Source organism: Anomaloglossus baeobatrachus, chromosome 3 (genome assembly GCF_048569485.1).
Source record: "Anomaloglossus baeobatrachus isolate aAnoBae1 chromosome 3, aAnoBae1.hap1, whole genome shotgun sequence".
Classification (NCBI taxonomy): Eukaryota; Metazoa; Chordata; class Amphibia; order Anura; family Aromobatidae; genus Anomaloglossus; species Anomaloglossus baeobatrachus.
Genome location: NC_134355.1, coordinates 541215290 through 541235440, shown reverse-complemented (window position 1 = coordinate 541235440; position 20151 = coordinate 541215290).

Below are 20151 nucleotides of genomic sequence, written 5' to 3'. Positions count from 1 at the left end.
TTTAACGTATAGTTCTCCATATGACTGAGTAGGGAGATAAACACTAGTACATCTCACCACCTCTCTCCTTCCCAACAGGCTACTTCTTTGGGCTTAATACCCTACATATAGAATTGGGTTTCCCCCTCCTCCTTTCTTTGCCCGCCAGCACATGCGCAGGTATGATCCTAGATAATCCTCATATGACTCCTGGTAGGGCTTTGTACCTTTCCTTCTTGACTCTTCCTTTTTTTACTTAGAGTACAAACAATATCTTGCCCCCAAGGTGTAAGACACGAGTCTCTTCCTATTGCTCATGAATTAACGTGATAAAACTACCTGGGTTACACAATCACAGGTACTTATCATAATTCAATGTTTACACTGTTTACCATGGACATTTTCAAGTACCTTAAAGTTTTTCCATTCACTCTTTCATATAGTATCCTATCCTACTGTCAGACGCAACTGATGATTACGCTTATTGTCCGTTGGTGCATATTCATTTCTACAGTACTCTAGGTATGTTCAGATATTAGCTGCTTATTACCTACTAGTTACGACATCCATACATTGTACTACATGTTCATACATTGTCTGTATTTTTATGTAATTCTGATTCTTTTTGTCCAGGGTATAACGTGCCGTTGCATACATGTATATCATAATATGCTTGCTATCACAATGCTGCATTTCTATATGCTGTGTCCCCCCCTTTTTTGTACCATATTCTTTATGATGAAATATTCCCTGAATGTATATTGATTGTTTTTCTTTCTTTTTTTGTTTCATGTTTACCTTGTCAGTCTGATAGATCCCTTGATAAAGGTCTGAGGTAGACCGAAACGTTATATGGGACAGACTTCATTCTTGATTTAATAAAAACGTATTCAGCACCACCCGAGACTTTTTTGCCATTTCTTCTAAGGGGTGCCGGAGCTTTATATATGTTTCTGAGATTTATTTTTCTCCAGAGCACCCGACTAGATAGTGAGCCAGGCTTATTTTTTCTATTGGACATTCTTTTTTAGTTATGACCATTTTGCAATGGATTTTTTTTTAAGGTATTTGAGAAAACCGAAAGCTAATTTTATAAATCTTCTACTATCTCTTCATGTGTGTTTATTTTAGACTATTTTAAACTGTTTCGCTAAAGGCATTATTCCATTAGGTCTCCAGTTACTAAGTTGAATAATTGTCTGTAAAGTTAAATGACTTAAATTGGTGGTGTTTATTTAGTATCCATATTGTATTGCTAATAAATGCCATGGCAAAAAGTTTAAAGACTGTCAAAGCCGCTGTATTGCATAGTGAGATTGTAACAAGGACGTTTTTGCGAGCATCACCACCTGTCATGGCGGCATCATGATCTGTGAAGACTACATTTTCTAGAACGCTCCGTACTAAGGCAGAGTTCACGTGTCCTTTCATCATCCATTAGAACCGATCCTACAGAGATCCGTTGTCAAAAAAGTGCAAACACAACTTTTTTGTTTCGTTGTTAAATAACTGATGTCTGCCAGATATGATTTCTTTAACATTCGCTTCTATGGCGAACTAATCCGCTATCGCATTTCTATTTAGCCATCTGTTTTTCTTGCATATATAACAGATTTGTTTTCTTCCTACATGATCCATTTCATATGGAATATAAACAGCAATCTGTTAACGGATCCGTTCTCCATACATCTCCAAATTATACAAAATGGATCCTGCAGAAATAATTTTGCAAACGGATCTCTGCAGGAATGGATAATTAATGGTCATGTCAATTCAGCCTAACTTCTAGGATGTCTGTGATAAGCGCAGGGAGACTTGGGCGTTGAACCATAAACTTGATGTTTATACTTGTCTAAATTACTAAATTACAAGCTAAATTAAAATAAGTCAATCCTGGAAACCTTAAGGCTCTGTAATGTTTTTTAGATTTTGCAAATGATTACAGAAAATGTATTATGATTTTTTCTGCCATAGCAAGACCTCTCACTGACATGAGTTTATAGTCTGATGGTTCTTTGTATGCCTTGGACCATCTTAAAAATGATGGACTCTCTCCCGGGGCCACTAATTAAGGTCCATGAATAGGGATGAGCGAACTCGAATTGTAAACTGTGAACGTGAGACTGAATTGTCGGATTGAGGGTCATGGCTGTCACCCGCAATTTGACAATCCAGCAGCACTTCACTGAGAGCAGCAAGGGAGACCAGATATGATCTCCGGTGAACTTAATGATTTTACCTGCTCACAGCTAAGTCCCCTTTTGGCTGATGATGTCATTCAGTTCAGCTCCTCTGCTGTTGTCAGTGTTTACCGAAGCCTGCAAAGAGCAGACATGTTTCCTCTCTCTGTAGGCTTTAGATATAGCAGTGCTGGGTTTGTCATGGGACCTAGTATGGATGACGTTGGATCTTCAAGGATGTTTTGGGAGTTTATAAAGGGATGAAAGAGGGTGTGTGTATTTTATTTCAAATAAAGGATTTTTTTTTATGTTTGAGTTTTATTTCTTTTCACTTAAAGGATTAGTAATGAGAGTGTCTCATAGACTCCTTCCATTAGTAATCTAGGGCCTGGTGGCAGCTGTGAGCTGTCATTAACCCCCTATATTACCCAGATTGCCACTGCACCAGGGCAAGCAGGATGAGCTGAGTAAAGCTCGGAATTTACGCATCTATCAAGTTTTCATTATTAAGATTGTGAAACTTCATGGGTTGCCCTCTGATATTGTTTCTGATCATGGAACAAAATTTATTTCAAAGTTTTGGAAGGCATTTTGTGCTTTTTTTAGGGATTCATCTTTCACATTTGTCCTCCTTTTACCCGCATACTGAACAAGTGAATCACAATCTTGAGACATATGTAAGGTATTTTGTTTCTGAAAGTTAGGAGGATTGGGCTTCTTATTTACCCTAAGCGGACTTTGCTGTGAATAGCTGATGTCACAAATCTACTGACAAGTCCCCATTCTTTAGAGCATATGCTTTGATCCACAATTTTGCACTTTTAAAGGAAATCATTCTTAAAGGGGTCTGGGGAGGAACAGTTTTTCTCATCTATTACCTCTGTGTGGCAAGGGGTTCTGAATAACGTGAGGGTGATGGGTTCCAAATATAAAAGTATGGCTGATTGGAAACACTCGGCTTGTTCAGATCTGTGTGTTGATGATTTGGTGTGGTTTTCTACTAAGAACATTAAATGGAATTATAGTTATTTCATTGCGTTAGTCTAGCAGTAATTGTAAACTGTCAGCAGTTTTAGAGGATTTGCTGTGAGTAAATATAATGATGTGTTTTAGGTGTGGGAACTGGGTTTGTGCACACCCTCAAACTGTTGATAATCATTTTGTTCATGACTATGGAAAGTCTGACTGATGGCCTTACCTGCTATAACCTCTTAACCTAAAATAAAACACAAGACTACATGACATTGGATGTAAATGCCACAGCAGCCCTGTTTATTATCACCAAAATAATAACACTTTAACCATAAACATAGTAATAATTCAATAAAACATAACCACCAGCAAAGGAGGGGGGGTAATTGACGAGTACCATTGTACATGATTGTAACACCAGCTCCACCATGTGCTCTCAGCTGCACCACACCGACTCGAGGACACCCAGCCGAGTGTTGCCCAACCACTGCCCTGCTGAGACGGAGCCCAGCAGGGACCCACATTAACATGCCCCACTGTGACCCAGCACAGCAGGATCCCACATTAACATGTCCCGTTGTGACACAGCATAGCAGGGACCCACCTTAACCACCACACCATTGCACCACCAGGGGTAACCCGCTCCTGCACTGGGTTTCCCCCCGCTCTTTGTGCAATCCACCGACTTCAAATACCCCCTTCCTTTCCGCCACAGCGAGCACGTATGACACCTTGTACGTGCGAGTCCTGCCACCAAAGACCATCTAGTGCAGACAAACTGATAATTATCAGACAAACTGATAATTGAACCAATCCAACCTACCTTGATGTAACCAACCGGGGACCCGCATGGGTTCACTTAACCTCTGACCCCCTTGTGGAAACACGCTTTTTCAACCAACAAAGATGTCCCCAAAAAGGAGTGACGCCCTACAAGTGACCACATGGGCACCAACACCCCGACGGACAGACACAGGCCAAAGGCGGTCATGCCTGGTTTCATGGAACAGGCCCCTGGACATTATGGTGCCGAGGTCCCTTCCGCCCGGATGCCGCACAAAACATACCGTGGTCGCTCCTCCTACTGGGACTGAACAGTCCTTAAATATCTGACTCCATGGCCATCCCAAGCACAATCCATTAAAACATCCTAAATGCCCCAGGGCCAACAACTTAAGTCCAACCAAACTGAACCACTTTACATTACCGCTGATCAAAACGTCTGTATCCCCAAAAGAAGGTCCAAAACTTCTAACAGAACAGGGCACCTCACCGCTCGAGTACTGCCCAAACATGAACCAATGAGGCCTGGGGTGCAAACTGCGGCATACAATACCCTCGGTTAATAGGATGCCTTAAAACCGCCCCAGATAGCAAACAAACAACAGACATCTCTCCACAAACTGAATAGGTAATTAACCTGTACCCTGAAATTACCACTGTAAAGCTACCTGTGAAACACTCATAAAATCACAAGAAGGCGATAAGACTTGTCATGCGGTCCAAAGGATCCTTGCCTCCGCTAATTGAACCCTGTACGGGCCCCACCGCCAATTGAAAATCATAATGTCTTGATTTGCCAACGCTGTCCCTTGCCGCAAATAAATCCAGGCACCCCCCGACAATTCCAAACTAAGAAACTGAATCAAGCTTCTCACAGCCCCCAACTCATTCAACACTAAAAACCCCTTCACTGGCAGCCGCCCGTCATACCTGCCACTATACGACCATCAGTCCCAACTGTGTAAATAAAAACCTGTGCCTGGTAAATGACCTATTGCACACGACTGCCATCAAATCACCAAAACGATACTAATGGCGAAATCCCTCAGTACATGAACCTGGCATACAAAACCCAATATGCACAAGGTTTGCTGAGCTGATGTTGGCAACCAGCTACACCATGACTTGTGCTGACTTCCCAAACTGTCCCCCCAAAACAAAAACCAATGTTGTGTCTCAAGTAGAATGTGTCCCCATGGCACGAAAAACCCACATTAACATCACGACTGTCGGTCCCAAGCCGCGACAGCTCAGGCACCAGCAGCACCAAGTGGTACGAATAACCAATGCAGCATTGGATAACAGGCCCGACCCAAATTATCCACTGCCGATGTACAAATCCCGTCACCTCTCACTAAAGTCAGTTGCTACACAACAAAGGAAACAATCCAAACATGCCTGATATTGAGAGGAGCCATGATCCCAGCCACAACAATATGCTGTAATACATGAAACCGACCTGGAAAAACCCAAACCATATCCCGCAATGACCGTTGGAACCCGGTCTTTGTGAAATGATCACCTTCCACCCCCTCGGCTGAACCTTACAAATTCCAGAATCCGCAATATGCCTTCCACTTTTGCTCACTCATATACCAACAAAGACCAATGTAAAACACTGCCAGTGCATATGCCCGTCGACAAGAAATCCCCGCCCAGAAAGAAGCCTGCCAGCAGCACCTGCTAATCCCCAAGGACTGCACACAATGCCCAAAAACTATCATGGTGCTGAAAACACGAAACAATGGGCAACGCGATAATGTAGACCGCCAACCGGGACCGAAACCTTCCATACTAGCAGGCTCTACTCTAATGCCCGTCCACGGTTGTCCAAACAGGCACACCCAATCTGGTGTGGCCAAAACCCATGCAACATTGCACCGTAGCTTGAGCACCCCAGGATGAAGCATCCCGCTGGGTCCAAAGCCAGCCAGACATAAAACCATAAGGGGCTTGGCCCGGCCGCACTTTGTGCCGAAACCCGGAACAGCCAAACTACACCTAAGACAACTGAAAATTACCCAACTGCGAGCAAGCAGGAATCCACCCCATGCTGTATCCATCCGCATAAACTATACCAGTGAAAGCTCAAACCACACCGGAAACAGAAAACAGTGGACAAATATTATCTAACCGAGAGGATAACTCAACCAGCGCATACCGCCATGCCACTGTTCCTCCTGTCAAGAACTGAGGCAGGCCCCTGACCCCGGAAATGTACCAATGAACGGTATTAAGATAAGACACGCTATGAACCCTCACAACCCAACTAGTCTCTACTGCAAGGCAACCCAGCAGTCACTAGAAGGGGACTCCTTATAAACCCCGACCGGCCAGGCTCACTCCTCTACAGCCTGCAACAATGACCCCCCACTGCTTCAATAAACAGAAAACACTCGTACGCCACCCGTGGTAGACCCAAACAGAAAAATGACCACCAATACATGCCTCTATCGGTACTGAGGGGAGATTGCATACACATACCATTTTTTTTTTTTTTTTTATTAGATATATGAGTGTTACACCTTGTGGCTCTCCGGTTGCAAGGAATCAGGTAGTCTCCCATTCCTTGTCTGCAACGAGCCCTTGTGTTTAGCAGCGCCGAAGGTCTAGGAGACTGCGTGGTCTGCAGAAGATGCCTGCTCACAGACACAGCAGAAGGGTGACACCTAGTGGTTCTCCCTTTGCAAGGAATGAAGCAGTCTCCCATCCCTTGCCTGCCACGTGCCCTCCTGCTCAGCATCACAGAGGGTCTGAGAGGTTGCGCAGTGTGCAAAGGATGGATGCTCAGGGAAGCAGCAGGACTTCCCTTATCTCTGCACATTGTGAAACCGAGGATCCCGCCTTTATGACCCAGAGGCAGGAAGATGAGCATGTGCCTCATGTGACGTCTTCTGATTCGCTCACTGATATCACACGGCTCAATGACGAGGCTGGTGATGTGCTGAATCCTGACTGGCCGGTCCAGGACGTCACGAATCCTGATTGCATCACGTCCGTCTCGCGCCCGCCCTTGGGTGGAGCTACGCCTCCTTAAAAGCTCCCCCTGCCTTCATGGCGGTGTGTGACCATCCTTCTATGTTTGGAGGTCTGGCAGTGTGCTGCCATGCCATTGTACAGACGTCATTGTCTTTTGTGGGCTTTGCCCTTGCTGCTTAGGCAGCACCGGGTTTGCAGGTCTTGCCCCTGCCTTGCTGCTCTGGCAGTATTCTGTTTAGCAGGCCGTGTTCCTGTCCCAGGTGAGCTCCTAGAGTCTCTGTCGGACTCTCCTATTACTGAAGCACACGTGCGTGGGCACCTCTGTGCTACCTTCGTGCCATATTCCTGTGACTCCCGCTAGCACACGTGCGTAGGCACCTCTGTGCGTCCCTGTGCAACAAGTACACCGAACGAGGAGCCCCGAGCCACACAACCCTCACTGGTTAGGGCGGACCGGTGTACATAGATCGTCTGTGACATTCCAGACGATCACTAGTAGCAACCCGCTCACTGTTTCCTGACCATAGCAGCGGTCCCTTACACCGCACAGTGGACCTTGACCGGCGGAAGCTGTCCATTTCCCATCTTGGCACGCTTCCCCGGGTCCCCCTCGTAACATATGAGCTTCATCTCAAATCATTGCACCTGAACCTTACCAAAGCCCCGAAGTAACTGTAGGATCCACAACTACTATAAAATAGTCGAATGCAACAATCCCAATGACCCCGACCAACCCACATGTCATTAAACTGTCGGCGTATACACCCCCGACCCCAGAAAATTCAATAACCTCCATAATCGCAGCAACTACTCCCATTCAACATCCAGGAAACCACCCCGAGCTCAAGACCCTTGTACTGGTCGACCCGCCAGCAGAGAACCACCAAACAATCCTGCAAGGCTTACAACCTTTCCCCATATTAAGCCAGGCCACAATGCCTGTTCCAAAGCGCGACTAACTACACGACAACCATAACACTATAGTTAACCCCAGCACCCCAGCGCTACTTGCCAAACCGGCAGAAATGCAAAGCAGCACTTGAGCTCACTGCAGGGCCAACAACTTGTAATCAACTGTAACCTCCCAGAACCAAGACCTTTAAAACCAAACTCCCCCCACTACTATCAAAATACAAACCCAAGTATGCTGCATCACCAACTCCTCCACCTAATCAATAAACAGAGTACGAGGTGCAAGTGAACCATAAATCTTACCAGGCTGACTCCAAGGTGTCCCCGGAACAGCCGTCAGTGATCCTCCGCGCCACGCAGCCCCAGGCCCCGGGACCTCACCAGCTTCACCGGCAAGGTCGACCGGCAGCCCAGGCCAGAAGCCAACTTCAAGATTGTTGACGACCCAGAGCTGTAGTTAGGCAGCTCCGGCCGCTCCTCCATGCCATGCTTCTCTCAGTCATCCTACACAGGCCCTGCACGGCTGCGCAGACTGCACTACGTGTCGGCCTTCAGTCACATGACCTAATCGTCGGGCCATGTGACAAAGACGTCAGGGCTTGTGACTGCGGCGCCAGACCACGTGACCGCATCCCATGACCGCACCACCCGTGCTCCTGCTCAGCACCGGAGATCTGGGCCTAGCTCGACCCTGTGCCCCGCTGTGCACCTGCACCATGCAACGATCGCCGCTGTCCAGGATCCTACACGGCCCTGCACTACTGCGCAGGCCGCAGCCGCTGCCCGGGAGCACGCACCGGCTCTGCGCTGACGCGCAGGCCACACTTCCGGGTTCGCCGTCTGGTCACATGACCGCACCACAGGGCCACGTGACCACATCCTGCGGATGCCGGGGCCAAGTGATTGTGACGCCGGACCACATGACCGTGCCGCGGGGCACGTGGCCGCACCGGCCAGATCACCATGCCGACCCCGCGCCGCAACAGAGAAGGGCGATGACGTCACTCACCTCCTTGTCGCTGTACTCTCCCCGGCGTTGCCTCCCCCGACGTCCTCGCGGCTGCTGCCCGGGATCACGCACTGGCCCTGCGCGGACGCGCAGGCCGCACTTCCGGGTTCGCCGTCCGGTCACATGACCGCACCGCAGGACCACGCGACCACATCCTCCGGACGCCGGGGCCAAGTGATTGTGACACCGGACCACATGACTGCGCCGCGGGTCACGTGGCCGTGCCGCCCTCATCACCATGCCGACCCCGCGCCGCAACAGAGAAGGGCGGTGACGTCACTCACCCCCTAGTCGCTGCACTCTCCCCGTCGTCGCATCCCGCAGACGTCCTCGATAACGCTGCCATCCAGATTACTGCTGCTGCTGCCACCGGAGGGGTCCTGCTGGGCTCTGGATCCGGCGACGGGAGCTCGGTCGTCTCAGCCTCCCACTCATCTAACGTCCACCGCCTCCGCGTTCCCTGGAACCAGCGCTGCCCACGCCGCTCCGCCACAGCCGACATCGTTCCTGACGGGGGCCTCCTGCTGAACCATCCTCGATTCGAGACGTCTTCCAGGTGCCGAATAACCAACCCCCAACACTCTGCCCTATATATACTAACCCACACTGACCTACCCCTAACCAGTCAAATGTCCCTATAACTCCTGTAGCCCCACCTCGTGGTTTCCCGCCCAAAATAGCTTACACCTTAACCTTTTGCTATACCCTCTGGCCTAGCATCCCTCCTAGTCATGTTGCCCTTCCTTGAGCCACTTTGGGGCAGCAGTCCGGGCTGTCTTTTTTTCTACATACATTATTTGAGAAAGACTTTATCTTGTAAGCCAAAACATGTCACTTTGGACTTTTGGAATAGGGAATAAACAAATAATTGAAGATTACTCTGAGTGCCGATCTTGCTTATTGTATACTTTAGGGTTGCCACGCTAGGATACATGCACCAAATTGGAGGAAGTCCCTGCCTGACTATCTCTATAGGACTATCCATAGGATAGGGGATAACGTCCTAATTGTTGATGTCTAACTACTGGGATTCCACCAGTCCCAAGAACCAAGGCCCAATGATAATAGATCAGTGGTTGATCATGCTCATTGCTGCCCCTTTCATGTTTATGGAAATAATGAAGACTAGCCAAGTACAGCGTTTCGCTGTCTTCGGTGATTTTATAAAGAATGACTTGAACAACAGGGCAAATGATTGACTACTGCTTCATTCACTGCCATTGATCAAGTAGATATTGGAAAGAGACCCTCGATCATGTCACGCTGTACTAAGGGAGATGCTGAAAGTACAAGCAGTAGAGCTTCAGAGTGTAGTTAGCAGAAATGCCACCAGAGAGAAGAGAGTAGTCAGTAAGCCAGGTCAGCAGCAGGAGGTCTTGACAGTAGTACAGGGATAGTCAAAATCATGGTCAGAAGATAGCAGAGAGTCAGAAGCCGGGAAGTCACGGCTATAACAGAAGGGAGATACGGATGCCGGCGTCAGGAACGTGGATACAGGTCAGAGGCTGGGAAGTTGAAGTACAAGCAGGTCGGGACAGGGATGAGACGGACGAGGAAGGGTACACAACAGACAGAAACAGGTAGTCAGGGACTGGGACGGAAGGCCGAACGAAGGAGGGTACAGGTCGGCACAAGGTAGCAGGGAGGCAGGACTGATCAGGTAACTCATCAGAGCCAGTAACACATACTGCAGAACATAAACTATCACTGGCAATGACCCGGAGATGCAGCGCAAGGATATAGCCTCCCGAAAACCGAAACGAGGCAGGGAGGAGTTAATCCCTGACATGACCAGGCCAGAGCTAGTTGAAAATATTCAAATCACAGTGGCCGATACAGGCCTGGATCATGACATATCCCTTGGATAGGGAAAAGCTTCCAAACTTTAAAATACCCATTTAAGGATGTTCCTCATTCACAAATTAGTATTATTCAGACAATGTTATCTTCTGAGAAGCATACATTTCATTAAGGAGCAAAGGTTGGATAAAGTACTAGGAGACCTCAGATAAATACATAGTTGAAGATACACATGCACATCCTGGTAAGGATTGGACTATTTTTTTTACATGCAAACAAGACAGATTCTGTGGATAAGGGCTCTTCCCATGCCCCATCCACAATTGAGTGCTATTTTATTAATGTTAGAACAGGATTGGGAAATAGCACAGCTGTATAGCTCAGAGAGTTTACACTGTCTGCAGGGCCCAATAAACAGGAACAACGAGGCAAGTATCATTGGTTTCATGTGTGTTACTATTTATAGACAAAAATAGTAAATAAAGTCTCCTTTCGTTAATAAATTCGGACTTTCTCCATTGTTGTCTTTCGATACAGGATTATAAATGGAGATAGGATTCAAGAAAACTACTGTAGAATGGGTTTTAGAGAATTAGGCCGGTGTCACACTTGCGATTGCCTCGCGTGTATCTCGCGCGAGTTTCACGGTGCGTCACGGACTCACACTCTCCTCACAGGAGAGATAAATGCAACCGATCTGCTCCTGTAAGCAGAGTGTGAGTCTGTGACAGTTGATGCACTGTGAAACTCGCGTGAGATAAACACGAGGCAATCGCAAGTGTGACACCAGCCTTAAACAAATTATTCAGATTTTTAGACTGAAGATAAAATTTATGCTTTTGCCATACACAGACTTTTAGGACAAAGATGTTCACAAAGATGAGAGAATTGATTGTAAGGGAAAATTAAATTCTACATGAATTTTACAAAAATCACTTTTGCCAAAATGCAGATATTTTGCATTTCACTTCTGCTCGGATTCATCAAAATGGCAACTAGCTGGCCACCAATTTGTTTAATCAGAAAGGAAAGTCAAAAGGTTAATTAATTATAATAATAATATTAATTTATTATTATTATTATTATTATTATTATTATTATTATTATTAATACAAAATTAAACTCATTTTACAGCTCAGGGTCTTTAGCACCTCAACATCCTCCATCCGGTCCTTCTCGCATCATCTTACTGTCATTGTGATCACAAAAGTACTGAGCCTCTTCATGATAGGCAAGGACTTCCAACTCTGACGATTTCTGCAACAGTCCAAGCCCCATCAGAGTCAAAAGTACCAGCCTTGCATAAAGAAACTGTGATTTCAAAGCTTGCAGGGATGATAATAAAGTGCCGTAGTTATAATGCCTGAATGGCTGATGCCAGTTGTTGTTGGCCATGCTTCCCCTGCTCTTAATGGCTCCCACATTCTTAGCCATGCTATGCATTTTTTTCTTTTACACTAACCCACCCCCTCCATTTGTCACTTTTTCTTTTACCATACATTTTGTACAACGCTATACTTAACTTCTGACAATCTTTTTAACTTCAATTTTGCAACCTTTGTCAGAAAGGACATAATATGGAATAACGGGTATGTAGATAAATGTAACGTACAGAAAGCAAATTGTGGCTGCATTATAGGTATGGGTTGTATGGCTAGATAATAGGTCTTCAAAATCAGTCATGCACAGTTTAAGGGAACTTGCACCAGTTTTTTTGTGTATGAGCATTTACCACCATCTTACTCAGTCTCTATGCCACATTCTAAAAAGTGGTATATTATGCCCTGGACCCCCTGTATATACCCCCAAAATTATTTTTAATAGTGGCTCCTGTACCTCTTCTCCACTGTAAATTGCTATCCTCCTGATGTGATTGATGTGCATGATGCGTCCTACATCATCCACATAGCCGAATGCAATCTCGCTCCCGCGCAGGAGCAGAGCATGAAACCTATCTGTGCATGCATCGAAAATGTGTTGGAACTCCTCTTGCGCTATTTCCGGTGGCAAGGAATAAAACTACAGTATATGGGCAAAATGGTTCCCGTAAGCAGGAACTGGAAATATGTGTTCTGAAACATGAGCAGTTAAGTTGCAGACTCTGCTTGCAGCAAGGCAAATCAGTATGTCTGTGCGTACCAAGGATGTCCCTGCGCAAGCGCGAGAATTATAGATCCTGACCATAGCTAAAATAATAGGAGATTAAGAATAGTATGTACTCCTGATCAACCTATTATTATTATTATTATTATTATTATTATTAATAATAATAACAATATTTATTTATAGAGCATCATTGATTCCATGGTGCTGTGTATGAGAAGGGGTTACATACAGAATACATATACAAGTTACAATAGACAGACTGGTATAGAGGGAAGAGGACCGTGCCCTTGCGGGCTTACATTCTATAGGATATTGGGGAGGAGACAGTAGGTGTTGGTTGGCCAAATGTATAGATGGAAAAAAGTAAGGGTCCAAGGACTAAGGGCCCCGTCACACACAGAGTTAAATCTTTGGCAGATCTGTGGTTGCAGTAAAATCATGGACATATTGTTCCATTTGTACACAGCCACAAACCTGGCACTGATTGTCCACAATTTCACTGCAACCACAGATCTGCCACAGATTTATCTCTGTGTGTGACAGGGCCTTAAGCCTTGAGGGACTCTAACAGAGAGTGGATAGGATGAAGAGGTTGTGTGGGAGTGGGAGACACTATTTAGGGGAAATGTGTCGAGTTAAGACATACTATATACAGTATGAGCTGAAATATACTCTATACAATAATTATTATTATTATTATTAGAAGTTTAACTAAACACAGCGTTATAGTGTCGAGATTTCCATGAGATATTTTGCTAGATCTGACTGCAGGAGAGCAAAACTCTGCTATATCAATTACCTCCAATTGTATATAACAGGTTGGCTTTGGTTGGATTGATGTGATATTTGCCTAATCTTTAGCTTTATGTGTAGATTACTGTATGATATTCTTGGCTATAGCCCATTGGTGGAATGTTTTGGCCTATTTTAGAAGACAATCCTATCCCCCACCCCCATTTTTAGGGTTTGAGTAGGGACTGCATAGGGTGAGCCACTGTTGAGCAGGTGAATAATGAATAGCATACCTGCCATGAATATTAGGAAAAAGGAGATATTTAGCAATCGCATTGATCAATGTAACTGAGACCCAAGACCTCGTCAAGGGGTAACTAAGGACTTTCTTATATAGGAGATGGAAAAAACATGGCCGAAAGGGGCAGAGCTGTGTTCACATTCAGAAAAAAACTACATATAACTGAATATAACTGAATAGGATAACTGAAGTGAGTATAGAGATATACCTTGACGAGGTCTTGGGGCTCAGTTACATTGATCAATGCGATTGCTAAATATCTCCTTTTTTCCTAATATTCATGGCAGGTATGCTATTCATTATTCACATGTTCAAATTAGCAAGTAGCATTTTTCATTGTATATTCCAATATTTTTCCATATGCTTGAGGCATTATACCATTATCTAAGTTTGATGTGCAGGCTTTTTCTTATATAGTATGTATTTTTTGGCTTGCACTCATATATATATATTAGTGCTCACTTCAGTTATCCTATTCAGTTATATTTGAGACATGCAGGCGCATGGAAAATCACCAGATCAATCATTAGCAACAACTCATATATCATGAGAACATAGAGGAACAGAGTCTTTAAATTCGCTATAGTAATGAGCCCATACAAGCAAAGTGATGTGAATATTAAATATTTTATTATATTAAGGTGCTGTTGGGTACAAAAATACATAAATACATAAGGACCAAGGGAGCGGTGCTGAAGGGGAAAGAACTCCACGTGTCCCAGAGAGGAAAGAGGAAAGTTCCTCAGCAGAGATCTTTAGAAGGTTAATGAGGGGTGGCTAATATCAGAGAGTAAGGCTGCAACACAATTGGTGGGAGCGAAAATACAAAATGTACAGTTATTTCCCCAGATGCAAGCAGCACCACTCACCTCCTCAAATCTATACAGATCACTGCACCACCGGGGTAACCACGTGGGGACCGGCGTCTCAACACGTGTTTCGCGTGTAGCTTCGTCGGGAGACGGATAAAAAAGTGTGCAAGAACTGACCTTAAGTAGGCACCCAGAGTACATCACAGACACCCACCCTGAGCGCGTCACGGGAAGCCCTGAAGCCCGGAAATCCGCCCAGGTTCAGCGTCCACAGTAGGGGCCGGACGGAAGAAAACTTCCTGTGACGTCAATATTGTTGTTCCGGCCCCGCTGTTAAGGACGCTGCCGCAGCGTTGTCCAGGCAACAAGCACGCCCCATGACGCGTCTCCAAGTCCCACCCCCTTCCGTCCATCAACCCCTCATCACACGTAGAACCACCACTCACGACCAGAGTAGATCAGGATCTCTCCATACCGCCCACAAAGAGAAAGAGAGAGACAAAGACTCACCCCATATCCCCGCAAGTATGCCCGCCGCAGTGACATCAAAAACAGCCGATCAATCCTCATAAGTAACACGGCCCTCCCCCTGCAGAGTGGGGTCCGCCGTCCACTCCAGGGGAAGATAAGTAAGCATCAAGTTCGAAGTAGTCATCTATTGGCTATCAGTGGTCACAGGGGAAGCCCAAATGCAGTGAGAGTATAGGGACAGAAGAGTCCTGTCAAACTACCAGACTAGAGGGAGCACAGGGGATAAAGCCAAAAGACCCACCACAACATCTAACATGTATCACCTTCCCAAAAGTAATGGAAAGGTATCAGGTTCTAAAATTTACAATGGCAAGTATATTAATACTAGTAGTAATACAGAAGATTTGTCCTAAAGGAGTCCATAAGGCCAATTGAATACATGATGGTATCAGTACACCATATCTTCATTATCCATCATGTAAGCCGGAATCCCAGATGTAGATAATCCACTTTTACGATAGTTGCAGTCCATCCATTGTGGGGGTTGGCGTAGGAGAGATTCTTCCTTCTCCACAGGGGCGGGAGGGTGGGGGGTGGATTTTTTCGGGGAATAGGGAAAGGGGCGAAAAAAGGGGGGGGGGCCTGGATGCTTCACAAAGAGTGATACATATGGGTGTCCACTCACTAACGAAGAGAAAAACAAACACACTGTTAAAAAGAGAACCATAACTACTGTCCAAAAATAAGCTAAAATAAAATAAAATAAAATGAATTAAAGAAATTAAGTTAAAGAAAGGACCGCATGGGCAGTCTCAAATGCTCAAATGCTATACTGAAGGTACCCATTGTCGGCACCTGTGTGTGTGTCCACACGCCAACCAGTGCCACTGATACACCTCAAAGTCCCAATAAGAACAGTGGGGAGATACAGACATCACATAACATTATAGGAAGGGCGCAAAGGAGAGCCGCTCGTTGAGACCATGTGGGGACATGGTACCCAGGGTGAATATCCAGCGACATTCGACTTGTGCCAGTCGTTTTTTAAGGTCTCCACCCCGAATGCCCATGTGAACCTTGTCAATACCCCGAATCTTAAGAGTTTTTGGGTCACAGTTGTGAGCCATCCTGAAGTGTCGGGGTATTGTTTTCAAGGTATCCGGGTCTACAGCTTCCTTAGCTGCGAGGATGTCACGCACATGTTCTCTTGTGCGTATTCCAAGCTCACGGGAAGTCAAACCGATGTATATCAAGCCACAACCACACATGGCATAATAAATTACGCCAGATGTGCTGCAGGAGATATACTCTCGGATCCGATATTCTTTCTTCCCGTCAGCTGTAGAGAAATGGGTAGCACGAATAATATTCTGACATCCCCGACAGCTACCACACGGGTAGTAGCCAAGCCGTTGAGGACCGCAGCCAAAAAGAGGGGGCACCGTAGCCACATAATGGCTATGCACTAAAGTGTCCCTAAGGCTTCTACCTCTCTTGGCTGTCATAAGGGGACGTGCTGGAAGATATCCCGCCAGGGAGGGCTCAGTCTGAAGAATCCCCCAATGTTTATTCAGCACCCCTCTTATTTGGTCCCATTGACGGCAATAGGTGGAAATGAACCTGGCTACGGGTTTAGAATTTGCCACTGGAAGCTTTCTCTCCACCAATAATTGGTTTCGTTGAGAGGATCTCGCTCGCTGGTACCCTCGCTTAATAGATCTTCCGCTATAGCCTCTATCGGCAAATCTCTCCCTCATGTCACATGATTCAACTTCAAAAGCCCGATCCGACGAGCACAGTCTGCGCAACCGCAAAAACTGGCCAGTCGGAATCGCGTTAATTGTGGATTGTGGATGTCCCGAGGACGCATGAAGCAGAGCATTCACCGAAGTAGGCTTGCGGAAGATGTTGGTGGATACCATCCCGCTGTGTTCGATTGAAATCTGGATGTCCAGGAAGTCAATGGTCCTAGGGCCAATATGATGGGTCAAATAGATGTTAAGATTGTTGGAGTTAAGTTGACGCACAAAATCCTCGAATTCAGAACCGGTCCCCCCCCAGACGACCAACACGTCGTCTATATAGCGGAGCCAGCACTGCGCATGGGAGCTCGCCGGCACGCCATCCCCGAAAACCTCCCTCTCCCAGAAACCGAGAAAGAGGTTTGCGTAGGACGGCGCGCAGGCCGCCCCCATCGCAGTGCCGCGCCGCTGGAGGAAGAACCGGTCCCGAAACACGAAGAAATTGTGCGTCAACACAAACTCCAACAATTCCAAAATTAATAAAGATAAAGACCCATCAAGACTACTGGCATCCAGAAAAAATCGTACAGCTTGAAGTCCCTCCTGGTGGCCTATACTGGAGTAGAGGGCCTCCACGTCCATTGTCGCCAATGATACCTCCTCCTCCAAGACCAGACCCTCCAAACGCCTCAGGACGTCAGAAGTGTCTCGCACATAGGAGGGCAACGTCTCAACTAAGGGGTGCAGATAATGTTCAAGAAACTTGCACGTGACGTCACATAGCCCTCCTATGCCCGAGACAATAGGACGCCCCGGGGGTACTTTGGGGTTTTTATGGATCTTTGGGAGGAGGTAAAAAGTTGGCACCACCGGCGATCTCACTAGGAGGCCTTCATACACCTTTTTAGGAATGGTCCCCGCCTCAAAGGCACTAAGCAGTATCTGCTCCAGATCGTGTGTATAAGACTTCACTGGATTAGAGTGAAGGGGCGTGTAGGCCTCCCGATCTTTAAACTGCCGCCATGCCTCCCTCTCATAGAGTTCCACCGGCCAGATTACCACGTTCCCCCCTTTGTCTGCAGGCTTTATGACCACTCCCTCCAGATCTTGTATTTCTCTTAGGGCTCTCTCCTGTTTAAATGAGAGGTTGTTGGTACCACCTCTCCGGGAGAGCTCCTGGATGTCCCTGGTAACCAGGTCTCCAAAGATCTTTGGAGACCTGGTTACCAGGGACATCCAGGAGCTCTCCCGGAGAGGTGGTACCAACAACCTCTCATTTAAACAGGAGAGAGCCCTAAGAGAAATACAAGATCTGGAGGGAGTGGTCATAAAGCCTGCAGACAAAGGGGGGAACGTGGTAATCTGGCCGGTGGAACTCTATGAGAGGGAGGCATGGCGGCAGCTTAAAGATCGGGAGGCCTACACGCCCCTTCACTCTAATCCAGTGAAGTCTTATACACACGATCTGGAGCAGATACTGCTTTGTGCCTTTGAGGCGGGGACCATTCCTAAAAAGGTGTATGAGGGCCTCCTAGTGAGATCGCCGGTGGTGCCAACTTTTTACCTCCTCCCAAAGATCCATAAAAACCCCAAAGTACCCCCGGGGCGTCCTATTGTCTCGGGCATAGGAGGGCTATGTGACGTCACGTGCAAGTTTCTTGAACATTATCTGCACCCCTTAGTTGAGACGTTGCCCTCCTATGTGCGAGACACTTCTGACGTCCTGAGGCGTTTGGAGGGTCTGGTCTTGGAGGAGGAGGTATCATTGGCGACAATGGACGTGGAGGCCCTCTACTCCAGTATAGGCCACCAGGAGGGACTTCAAGCTGTACGATTTTTTCTGGATGCCAGTAGTCTTGATGGGTCTTTATCTTTATTAATTTTGGAATTGTTGAAGTTTGTGTTGACGCACAATTTCTTCGTGTTTCGGGACCGGTTCTTCCTCCAGCGGCGCGGCACTGCGATGGGGGCGGCCTGCGCGCCGTCCTACGCAAACCTCTTTCTCGGTTTCTGGGAGAGGGAGGTTTTCGGGGATGGCGTGCCGGCGAGCTCCCATGCGCAGTGCTGGCTCCGCTATATAGACGACGTGTTGGTCGTCTGGGGGGGGACCGGTTCTGAATTCGAGGATTTTGTGCGTCAACTTAACTCCAACAATCTTAACATCTATTTGACCCATCATATTGGCCCTAGGACCATTGACTTCCTGGACATCCGGATTTCAATCGAACACAGCGGGATGGTATCCACCAACATCTTCCGCAAGCCTACTTCGATGAATGCTCTGCTTCATGCGTCCTCGGGACATCCACAATCCACAATTAACGCGATTCCGACTGGCCAGTTTTTGCGGTTGCGCAGACTGTGCTCGTCGGATCGGGCTTTTGAAGTTGAATCATGTGACATGAGGGAGAGATTTGCCGATAGAGGCTATAGCGGAAGATCTATTAAGCGAGGGTACCAGCGAGCGAGATCCTCTCAACGAAACCAATTATTGGTGGAGAGAAAGCTTCCAGTGGCAAATTCTAAACCCGTAGCCAGGTTCATTTCCACCTATTGCCGTCAATGGGACCAAATAAGAGGGGTGCTGAATAAACATTGGGGGATTCTTCAGACTGAGCCCTCCCTGGCGGGATATCTTCCAGCACGTCCCCTTATGACAGCCAAGAGAGGTAGAAGCCTTAGGGACACTTTAGTGCATAGCCATTATGTGGCTACGGTTCCCCCTCTTTTTGGCTGCGGTCCTCAACGGCTTGGCTGCTACCCGTGTGGTAGCTGTCGGGGATGTCAGAATATTATTCGTGCTACCCATTTCTCTACAGCTGACGGGAAGAAAGAATATCGGAACCGAGAGTATATCTCCTGCAGCACATCTGGCGTAATTTATTATGCCATGTGTGGTTGTGGCTTGATATACATCGGTTTGACTTCCCGTGAGCTTGGAATACGCACAAGAGAACATGTGCGTGACATCCTCGCAGCTAAGGAAGCTGTAGACCCGGATACCTTGAAAACAATACCCCGACACTTCAGGATGGCTCACAACTGTGACCCAAAAACTCTTAAGATTCGGGGTATTGACAAGGTTCACATGGGCATTCGGGGTGGAGACCTTAAAAAACGACTGGCACAAGTCGAATGTCGCTGGATATTCACCCTGGGTACCATGTCCCCACATGGTCTCAACGAGCGGCTCTCCTTTGCGCCCTTCCTATAATGTTATGTGATGTCTGTATCTCCCCACTGTTCTTTTTGGGACTTTGAGGTGTATCAGTGGCACTGGTTGGCGTGTGGACACACACACAGGTGCCGACAATGGGTACCTTCAGTATAGCATTTGAGCATTTGAGACTGCCCATGCGGTCCTTTCTTTAAC